The sequence below is a fragment of the Thalia democratica genome, chromosome 7 (assembly GCF_965202585.1).
Source record: "Thalia democratica chromosome 7, ktThaDemo2.hap1.1, whole genome shotgun sequence".
NCBI lineage: Eukaryota > Metazoa > Chordata > Thaliacea > Salpida > Salpidae > Thalia > Thalia democratica.
In genome coordinates this window covers 16,555,743-16,568,308 of record NC_139171.1, presented here as the reverse complement: position 1 = coordinate 16,568,308, position 12,566 = coordinate 16,555,743, and positions in this window count along the sequence as shown.

Sequence of the window (12,566 nt, the reverse complement as noted above, 5' to 3'; positions counted from 1 at the left end):
TAATTTTTAAGTTTCCAATATGTTTAATGTAAGATATCTTTATAAAAAAAAAAGTTTTAAGTGTTATGTATTATGTATTTAAAAAATAGAAACAAAACATCAGTTTTGAAAAAACAAAGCATTTATTGTAAATTGAAAAGTGAGGATTGATTTTTTTCTACAACAAATAAAAAAAATTGTTAAGTAAATCTTAGAAACAATTTATCGAGTACATAGTTGTTTTGCAAAGTATCCAAAATCTAATTTTGTTAGATTTAACATTGAAAACAGTCATAAACTTTTTTGATTATAAATAAGTTGAATAAAAAAAGGGTTTTTTTATGAAAACTTAAAAAAAATTAACATCACTAGGTTTTGATGCTATTTTTTTTTAATTTTGAGTAAATAATGTTGCATTTTTACAGATGTAACATATAAATATATCCTTAAAGTGTATTTATATTATAATGGAGTTTGACAGACTTGTAGAGAGATTGAAAAATCATGTTTACAAAAGATTTTCAATACTTGTGGGATTGATAGCAAGTTTTCATTATCAGATTAATTTTGTTACGTTGTTAATGCTTAACATAATCTTAAATCTGTATTGTCAGAACAAAAATTTTGAATAGTAAATAATGTAAATACATAAAATAATAGATATATGTAATATAGTATAACAATTTTTGTGAAGATTAATTTGACTTCTGTCGGGTTTTTTTATGTATCTGTGAAATTTGATCTTCTTTCTAATAAACATTGACAATGGCAAAAAAAATATAAAATTAATTCCATTTTCTTAGCTTGTAACCAGTTTTGTGTAAAAATATTGATTACCTCAATCATACAATTGAGCAATTTAAACAAACATTATACAGGGTTGCCAAAAAACCAGGAATTTACGAAAAACCTGGAATTTTGAACATTAATCATCTAAAAATCCTGAGATTTCAAACAAAATATTTAAAAAACCTAGAGTTTGAACAAAATTATTGACAAATCTGAAGTTTTAAAGAAGTTTAGAAGAATTAATTATGATTTAATTGAAAATTCTTCGCCAGTAGTTAACTTCACATTGGTGACACTTAGAGATTATTTGCAAAGAGTATAATTAGTTCACTGCAATTACTTTTTATGATTTATAGGGTTACTAAAAAACCTTGAAACCAAAATAGCCTAAAATTTTGGTCAAAAATCACTAAAAAACTTGTAATTTTTAACAAAATAACAATAAACCAATGGAACAGTCTGAAATTTTAAACAACTTTTACATGTTAAGTAATAAAGTTTCAATCTGATTTTTTGTCATAATCAAAACTTTTCTATTTGAAAATACATTTAAGAAGCTTCAGGATATATTTTTAATGTCGTTCTATTATTTAAAGAAGTTTTTAATTTCAATTTAATTTTAAACTAAAAATAGACCCTAAAACCTGTTATTTTTAAAACCTGTGAATAAATTTGAAAACCAAGAGGAAATTGCCAAAATTGGCATACATTTGGCAATCCTGAAATAAGTTAATATTCTAATTACATAAGATTATTAATACTTATTGGATTGATAGCAAGTTTTTTATAACAGAATAACTTTGTTACCATGTAAACGCTTTTCATAATCTTAAAACTGTATTGTCAGAAAAAAACAATTTTATATTAAATTGTATAAATACATAAATAAATATAGTATAAAAAGTTTTATGAAATTCAAAAGATATCTATTATGTTTTTGATGAATCTATGTATTTCTCTTTTTCCTAGTTTAGTTTGACAATGCAAATAGTTTATACAGGGTTGCCACTCTTTAAGTCTAAAAATCTTCCCTGATTGACCATAAACTTTTCTGAGTTTTTTTTACTTCTGGCGAAACTTACTAATACCTCATGCTCATTTTACTGCTGTTTGTTTCTGCATTAGATGCTTACTAATCTTATGAAAAAAAAATGCTTTCAAAAATTTAATGTTAAAAGGTTAAATCAATTCAGATTGAAAATTAAAATTACAGTTTTTTGTAAAGTTGTTAGCTAAATTAATATGTTATATGAATTAGTTTAATATTTTGACATTTTATTTGACAAATTTTAATTATTCATAGTAATAACTTCCAAATGAAGTATGTTTTAATGCATATATAATAACTTTAATGTATGTATTTCCTAGCAAATTTTATGAATGCAGTAAACAAAATTTAAAAGCTTAACGTTACTGTAGAAAACCTGCAAAAAAAGAAAAACAAGGCAAAACTTAGTTCCACTGTGCTTGATTATATACTGTTTGTATGTAGATGATTTTTGATCATCTTCGGGAGCTTATTGTCATTACTCCCATATTAGTTGATAATAATTCCTTATTTAAGCTATTTTAAGCCCCGTTCGACACTTGCCAGGCAATTTTGAAGTACAAACACATCCTTAAGAACTTTTGTTAAATCTTTAAACTTGCTTGAAATGTCCAGTGTGTCAAAATAAAAGCTGCCTAAACTGTGATTTTCAACAACAACGTTTATTTAACAACAATGTTAACTCTAAGAATATTGAAGAACTAGCCACAAGGCTAAAAATTTCGAAATCAGCAGTTAAAAATAAGTAAAACTAATTTTTTGAAAAAATTTGAAAGTGGATTAACTAAATATCATTCTAGATATTAAAATAAATTTCCCTGAAACTTTTTTAAAAATCTTAAAACTTCCCTAAAATTTTCAGAAAAAATAATACTGACTTAAGTTTCCCTAAGTTTAAAAAAATCAAAGTTCTCTGAGATTTTTTATAATTTGAAAATTTCTGAGTTTCCATGAGTGTGTAGCAACCCTGTTAAAAAAATTAATGCCATTTTTATTGCTTGTAACCATTTTTGTTTAAAAATAATGAATACTTATATAATAAAATTGAACACTTTCAAAAACCATAAGGGTTTGCTAAAAAACCTTGAATCCTGGTTAAACCTGGAATTTTAAACAAATGTCACCTAAAAACCCAGGAATTTTGAACATAAATCGCTAAAAAACCTGGAGTTTTAATTATTTTTTACATGTTTAGTAGTAAAATTTTAACTTGACATTAAAAATCTACCATAGTGATGTAATTTTTTACTAAAAAACACATTTCAAGAAGCTTAACAATATCTCTTCAATATCCTAAAATTTTAAGAAAGTGCTAAATTTAAACTTAATTTTAATAGAAATAGACCTTATAACCTGTAATTTTAAAAACCTAGAAGGAAATTTGAAAACCTTGAGAAAATTTACCAAAATTAGCAAATATTTGACGACCCTAAATTGAGTTTATATTATTAATTTTTCATTCCAATAACTTACCATTAACAGCTATGTTTCGCAAAGGTGCATATACTGAACACTACAGCTCTTTAATATAAAGCTTGTAGCTAATTACTATAGAAAAAATTACTAGTCTAAATATAAAAGAAACCTGACAGAAAGTTTTTATCTGGTCCTAAAGCGGTGTACTGAATAAGAAGTGCATAGCAAATCTGCAAAAACGTATACTTATGTGCGAAAAAACTTGCTTTTATTTCAGCTTGAAAAGACTCTGCTTTCTTAGCTTTTAATATTCATTTATACTTAGTTATGCACTGCTAAGAGATGATTTTGACATGTATGCCCTCTTTAGCATTTTTAATGTCGTAAAAATTAAAAGAAATAAATACATCCAAATTGTAACATTTAGCGAGTTAAAGCTTTAATTTGACAAAAAACTGCATTGCAAAATTAGTTCTAATGGAAGCTGTAGCTTAAAAATCAAAATCATACAATTTTATGTCACAAAAATTTGCATAACCTGTTGTTACTATTGACTACATTAAATTTTTGATTTTCAAAATAATATAAATGTTTTTGAGTTAAATTGTAATTTTCTTTTACTTATTTTTAATGAATGTTTTCTGGGTTTACACAAGTAACAAAATACAAAGAGTCATAGGGGTTGTAGAGGTTAATAAATTGCATTGTATACAGTTATCACTCGTACTCCAACATTCCATTTTTGATGTATTAACTTAACTGCATATTTTCAGATTAAACTCAATAACATTAGAGGTAGTTAAAGTTGCTGTGTTCCTGCTAGGACGTTATCACGCATCATTTCATATGTACTAATTGTAGATTCGTAACTTTTTTGAGCTAGCTACGTCCCTGGTGTGTATTAACCTAAGAGGAAGGTAAAGTCAGGCTTAATTATTCAAAGTGTTAAAAAGTCAGGCTAAATTTACAAATTTTGCGTGGCAACCCTGTTAAAATGATTTATTCTATAACAACAGGGTTGCGAAAATATAGAAAACTTCTTCCAGGATTTTTGAATTTCATCCATGTTTTTGAGTACAATTGAAAATATACTGTAAAGTACTATAATGTTTTTATTTTATAATAAAATGTTTTGATGATTACAAAAACTTTTAATCTGTATGGTAGATTTTTAATGTTAAATTAATATTTTACTACTTAATATGTCTAACTTGTTAAAAATTCCAAGACTTTTAATAACTTTTGTTCAAAACCTCTGATTTTTTAGGTGATATTTGTTCAAAATTTCTGTTTATTTTTTTGTTTCTCAAATTCTATGTTTTTTGGCAACACTCTACTATTATTATGGAAATTGCTCAATTGTATGATTGGAGTTTTTAATATTTTTACACAAAAGTGGTTACAAGTTAAAAAGTGGCATTAATATTATAAAGTTTTTTCAATTGTTTAAGTAAATTAGGAAGAAGAACAAACTGCACAAATTCATAAAAAAAAACCAACAGAAGTCTCCTTAAAATTCACAAAACTCTTAAACGTCTTACTTTTTCTAAAGATGCAGAATCAAATTTTAAATTAAGTTAAATGAAAACTTAATAAGTCTCATACTAACATTTTCTAACCACTCACTATTTTGCTTTACGTTTAAAAAAGATTCAAGGTTTTGCAGAATTTATCAGTAGTCTATTTTTGTAAAATTTAGCCTGTATTCAGTAGTTATTATTTTGCGCAGAAAAGAACTAACAAGCTATTGACATGAATTTATGTGTTTATGAAGACTTAACAAGCTTTATGCTTTACCGTAACTTAACTTTTGGGCCTAACCTTATACTTTTGAGTACCATTTTGAGTACTACTTAAAGGCTGTCTAAGAGCTTTAACAAGTTTTGAGTTTGAATGTTTTTAAACTTGTGATATTAGTAACTTAATTAAATTAATATGCTCAAAAAACTTTTCTCTGTTTTTTAAGATGTTTAAAATTCTTAAAATTTTTTAAGATACAGAGATAATTCAGATTATTGTTGTTTACAATAGTAATGACCTATGTATACAAGTCAGATATTGTCAAAAAGTTGAATGTGTAGATACTATTTTAGGTTTGAAATAAATTAATAAGTGCAATTTAAATATGAATGTTTTGCGTGAATGTCGTTTTTATTGCTTGTTGAATTTAATCTTTTTATCCATAAACTTCTTTTGTAGTCTAAACTTAAATTTCGGTTGTTCTAAAAACATTATCTTGTCAGCGCCCTCCATTCCTATATTTTAAATATTAGCATGATGATAGTCAAAGTAGTGGCTAGATAAGGCAGATTTTTTCCTTTACCAATTGAGCTATAATTTCTTTGGAATTTTTTCCAGTTATTTCAATGTGCATTCCATCTTAAATTAAAACTATTTTTAGTCTTGCCTACATAGATCTCTTTGCATTTTGAACACTAAGCATAATATATTTCCTAACTTTCACAGTTTAATTTTTATTTTATGTCTCTTATTTTGTTTTTATCTGTTTTTATGTAACTATTTTCATCTACGATGTTTTTATAAATGCTGTACTTCTCACATAATGCACAACTTTAATATTTTTTGCTGTTATTAAGAACAACATTGCTTTCCTTTTTAGCTATACAGCTTTGTAAATCTTAATAAAGTTTTAAATTGTGATGACCAGTAAATATTCTAAGATTTTTGGTTGTACAACTTGATTGAATCTCAATGGAGTGACACTCATAAATGTTTCGAATTTGCTTTTTACTGTATAGGATTAAACTTTGATCTTATGCATTTCTCTTCAAGCTTCAACAAACATACCTTAAAGATTAAGCTCTTGAAAAAGTTAGAGAGTATATAACTCAAATGAGATTTCAAACAAACTGAAAAATCAAAATCTGAGAACATTTACTTGTCATCAAAATTTAAAACTTTATTTAGATTTACAAAAGGAGAAAAGAAATTGTTCAAACTTGAAAAAAAATATTTTACTAGAATAAGAAATATGGGTTAATTGCTCAACATATTTAGTTGTATAGCTAAAAAGGGAAGCAATGTTCTCCTGAATAACAGCATAAAATGCAAAAATTGTTCAATATGTGGGAAGTACAGCACTTATAAAAACATGAAAGAAAAAATAATAACACAAAAACACTTAAATTCAGAACAAAAGAGATAAAATAAAATCAAAACTGTAAAAGTTATGGAATCGGGGTTGCCAAAAAACCAGGAGCTTGCCAATCTAGGTTAAAAAACCTGAAGTTATAAACAATTTTTACATGATAAATAGTTAAACTTTAATTAAAAACAAAATATCAATTATATAGATATAAGTCTTTTGTCATCATCAAACAAAAATTATCAATTAAAAAAATTAAAAATAAATCAAAAAACACATTGAATGTAGCTTTACAGTATCTTTTCAATGTAATTATACTACTTAGCATGAGTTTTTAATCTTAAACTTAGCTTTAAACTATAAATAGACCCAAAAACAAGTACTATAAAAACCTTAAAAAAATTCAGAAAACCTTATAAAATTTTCTCAAAAAAACTCTGTTAAATATACTCTACTCAATTTTCAAAATGCTATGATGTCTATGTAGGCCAGACTTAAAAAAATGCTTATAAAGAAGTAACAAAAAAATTTTTAAGAAATTTTAGCTTAATTGGCAAAAAAGAATAATCTGCTTTATCTAACCACTACTTTGAGAATCATTATGCTGATATTGAAAATATAGAAATGGACAGTGCTTACAAGACAATGTTTTTGGAACAACCAGAACTTAAAAGATTAGACTACAGAGAAAGTTAATGGATAAAATTATTAAATTAAATTAATTTTAAAAAGATCATTCAAGTAAAAATTTTGTATTTAAATTGTACTCATCAATTTATTTTAAACCTAAAATAGTTCCTTCACCTTTAACTTTTTGACAATATCTGACTTGTTTACATAGGTCATTACTAGTTTGTATGTCTGTATTAGATAACAGTTTTAGACATGTAAAGTTTAGAATATCCAGAAAAAAGTTTTTTTAGCAGATAAAATCAATCAATTTACTTATGTATGCAAGTTTAAAAACATCAGGATTGCCACTTTACCTGGAAACCTGGAATTTGATAATTAAGGCAAAAAAAATGGTAAAACCTGGAATTTAAAAAAATTTGATAAAAAATCTGGAATTTTGAACAAAAATATCTTTAAAACCAGGAGTTTTTTAACAAATTTTACATTGAAAGTAGAAAACTTTTGATTTGGCACAAAAAATCTACCATATAGATAAAAATAAGTTTGTCATCATTAAATTTTTTTCTTCAAAAAACACATTTAAAGCAGCCTTACAGTATCTTTTCAATGTTTCAATACTCTTTAACACAATTTAATTTAACTTAAGTTTAAACTAAAAATAGACCCAAAAAAAGTGCTTCAAAAATCCTGGAAGAAATTTTGGAAACCTAGAGAATATTTCCCGAAAGTCAGTTGCAACTCTAAAACATTTAAACTCAAAGTTTGTTAAAGTTCTTCGACAGTCTTTAAGTAGTAATCAAAAATGGTACTCAAACGTAAAAATTTAGGTTCAAAAATTAAGTTATGTCAAATTATAAAGCTTGTTAAGTTTTTATATACACTTAAATTCCTGTCAATAGCTTGTTTGTCATTTTCATCAAAAAAAATTACTTTTACAAAACTAGACTATTAATAAATTCTGCAAAATTTTAAATCTTTTCCTAACGTACAACAAAAAAGTGATTGTTTCGAAAAAATTTAGTGTCAGACTTATGAAGTTTATATTTAAGTTATCTGTTATCAACAACTTTTTATGATTTGATACATGTATAAAATTCAATTCTGCTTCTTTTAAAAAAGTAAGTCATTTAAATTTAAAGAGACTTCTGTTGTGTTTTGTGATGAATCTGTGCAATTAGCTCTTCCTCCTAAATTAATTTGACAATGGAATAAACTTTATAATATTAATGCCATACTCTTAGCTTGTAACAATTTTTGTGTAAAAATATTGAGGATTGCAAACTTGTTTACAAAATCATCCCCATCCAACTTATCCATAAAAGGTTTCAGACTAGTCAACCAAGTTTCAAAACCACAAATTATATCAGGTATATTTTTCACTAAACACAAAAATTCCTCATTTTATGTAGTTTTGCATTTAAGCTTCTTATACTCTTGTAAGCAACACTAACAGTATTCTATTTGCCAAAATTTACAAAACTTAAGTCTATAATCTTCATCTATTAGTACTCATCTTCTATAGATTTTGAAAGAAATCATAGTCAAGATCATCAACATTATTAAATAGAAAAAATATCTGAAATAGAAAAAAAAAATTTCACATTGATTACAATAAAATCTAATTTTATCACTTTTAAACTGGTATAGAAACATTTAACTAGTTGTACAATCAAAACAACATTTCTTATTACATAAAATAAAAGTCGAACAATTTTCTTAGTCATATTCCAACAATATGAGCAGTTTTAACGAATATATAACAGGGTTTGAAAAATAGTATAATCTTTGAAAAGCCTGGAATTTAGAAAAAAAAACCTTATATTTTGAACAAAATTCACCTAAGAAAATCTAGAATTTCGAAAAAGTTATTATATTTAGAATTTTTAACAATTTTTCATAATTAGGTAGTAAAATTCTAATTTGACGCATAAAATCTACCATGTAGATCAAAAATTTTTGTTATCATCAAAAACATTTTTTATCAAAAAACACATTCTAAGTAGATTACAGTATCTTTTTATTGTTGTTATACTACTTATTTTTAATTACTTATTTTACATTAAAACTATTTTTAGTCTCGTCTATATAGATCTTTTTGAATTTCGAACATTGGGCAGTATATATTTAATAACTTTTATAGTTTAGTTTTGATCTTATGTCTATTATTCTGTTTTCATCTGATTTCAAGTCATTATTTTCATTTACCATGTTTTTATAAATGATGTACTTCCCACATAATGCACAATTTTAGCATTTTTTGCTATTATTGAGAAAAAAATTGCTTTCCTTCCTAGCTATACAATTAAATAAGTTGAGCAGTCGACTGATAAATCTTGATATAGTGAAAGATGTTTTTAAAAGTGGGAAAAATTCCTTTTCTTCTTTTTTAAATCTTAATAAAGTTTTGAATTGTGATAACCAGTAAATATTCTCAGATTTTTGGTTTTCCAGTTTGTTTTAACTCTCATTGAAATTATACTCACCAACTATTTTAGGATAAAATTTGATCTTATGCATACATTTTCAAGCTTCAACAAACTTTACTTAAACAATAAACTTGTGAAAAACTTAGTGAGAATAACTACAAACTGAGAAATCCAAAATCTGAGAATATTTACTGGTCATCACAATTTTAAATTTTATTTAAATTCACAGAAGAAGAAAATATACTGTTCCTACATGGAATAAATGTTTAATAAGTTTTACATAACCCAATAAGTTTAATTTTATATTCAATTTTGTTTACTTTATAAATTGAAAAGGTAGAAGAGTAATAAAAATATCTTAAAGGGGATATTTTGTTTAACTATTTTAAGTTCCAGTATTAATAGTTTTTTGTTTAGCTTAGTTGAGATTTTATTTGGGTATTTAAAAAAGCTTAATAAAGATAAATTTAGTTAAAACTACTGTTGTTAAATTTGTATAATTTGTAAAATATTTTTAAACCTATAAATTTTGAATCTTTATATTCAGATGGATGAAAAAGATGGATAAATTTAAATTGTTCTTGGCTATCTAAGCATAACTGTAATTTCTCTTCTTATAACAATGATTTATTGTAAAAATAATTTTGAATTTGACTTTGTTTGGAATGAAGGCTTTTGTAAAAGATTTGTTTTAAAAGACTTTTTTCTGAAGATAAATAAGTGTATTATGAAGGTTGTTTAAAATAGATTCATTGCAAATGTGTTAGTATATCAAACAAGAGTTTTACTAAAATATGTAAAAATGATTTGCCTTTTTTGTGAAGATTGTGATTTGAAAATGACTGTCTGTAACTTAATTTGTAAAGACACAAAAAACTGTTTAACCTGTTTTTTATGTAATGGAAAATGTCATTTTTAATTCACAATTAGTAAAAATATTTTAAACCAATTCAAAAGTGATAATTTTTGTTTTATTGTTGTAGTAAAAACATACATAATAATGCATAATGATGATTAAGCATACTTTGAAATTGTTATAAGAAATATAGTTTTAAATGACAAACATGATAGTAGCAAAATAAGTAGTCAAAGTCAATAAATTGAACTCGAAACTATAAAATATTTAAATCTTCAACTTTTTTTTTAGTTAAATAATCAAATAAGGTTATCCTTTTTTTATTTGATTTTAAAAATTGTTTTAAGGTTTACAGTAGCTATGACTGAAGCCAAAGTAAATAAATTTACTTAGTTATTATAGTTTTTTAAAGACCTTATAAAAATTTTAATTGTCTTTCACTTGAAAGTCTTTAAGATTTTTCTTATGAAACTTTAAATATTTTCTCAACCCTAGACGGGTGCAATTAAAATGGGTATCTTACCGATGTCTTTACTTTTTTAAAAGAATTTAATAGAAATTTGGACCTGGTAATAAACATATATTGAATATCAAATACAAATTAAAAAATTCCCTCAAAAAATGTTAAATACGGTGTGCTCCATTCGTGTGTATAGTCAAAACTTTGATATAGTTAGTTTCATAATATCTTTATTTAAGATCTTAACTTTATTTGTAATTTTAAATATAATGTTTGAAAGAAAGACAGTTGATATACTCATTCCGGGTTACACAAGCCACCTCTTGCTAGTTTATTTAACTATTAACAAAGCAATTTTTCTAAAGATGAATGCATGTATTGTGAAGGTGGTTTTTTATGAATTTTTTTTAAATGTGTTGGCATATCGAACACGAGTTTTACTAAAATATGTAAAATTAATTTGCCTTTTTTGTGAAGATTGTGATTTGAACATGTCAGTTTGTTATGGATGTAATTTAGTTTGTGTTTAAAAAAGGTTTAATTGGTTTTTATGTAATAAGAAATGTCATTTAAATGTATAACTAGTAAAAAGGGTCTATACCAGTTTATAAGTGTTTATACTAGATTTATTGTAATCTATGTGAAAAATCTGATTTTCAATTTCAAAATGTTGGTGATCATGGCTATGATTGCTTGCAAAAACTAAAGAAAATGAGTATTATTAGGAAAAATATTAACCAATTAAGACACAAGTTGTGTGAATTTTAGCAAAAAGAATTCTATTGGTGTTGTTTACACGAATACAAAAAGCATAAATGGAAATCTACATAAAATTGAGGAATTTTTGCGTTTAGTTAAAAATCTTCCTAATATAACTTGTGTTTGTGAAACTTGGTTGACCAGTCTGAGACCTTTTATTGTTAAGCTGCATGGGTATGACTTTGTAAATAGTTTTTTTTTTAATAATCAATCTGGTGATTTTGCATTTATTATCAGAGCTTGTTTAATTTACGAGGTTGAGAAAGGAGTGTCTTTTAAACTAAGTGTTGTAAATGATTTGTGGATCGATAATAAACTTAAAAACAATAAACATCATACACTTGGTAATGTGTACAGACACTAGAGCTATACATTCAATACTTTTTAAGAATGTTTCCTTAATGTTTTACACATAATAAATGAATAGAAAAAAGGTTTTATAATTGGTGGTGATATAAACATAAACTTATTTAATAAAGATCATCGTACTTGTATTTGAGTTGTATTTATAGTGTTTGTGCTAAGCAATTTGTTGATTCCCCAACAAGGCTTTCGTCTGATTTTTCCTCTAGTTCTTTGATTGACCATGCTTGTTCTAGTAATATGCGTAAGAAGCTATATGTAAACGTTGTTGATTTAGATATATCTGATCAAATGTCATTTATTCATGTAATTAAATGATTAAAGAATGAAAATGCATAGTGTTATCAAAATTCAGTTCAAGACTTTAATAAGTTTGATGCTGGAGTATGTTTTAAAATAATTAAAACAGAACCAGTTTAATACAATTACAAAAAATTATTGTCAAGTCAGTATACTGAGTAGGTTTGTAGCTCTTTATTAGAGTAATTTGTGTTACATGCAGATATGCTTAATTGCTTTGGTTGATAATTATTATAAGTTTATCTTAATATATGTATTGTTATTTATGTGTTTATATATTCTGGTCTATGGTTGGCTGGTCTGGTCTATTGATGGGGAAATCTATTTTAATAGGTGTGTATGATTGTTTATTTGCTGTTTTCCAGTAGTGTTGTACTTTATTAGTGAGCTGGATGTACTAATTACTATTACATAACTCACTTTTTTTTTCC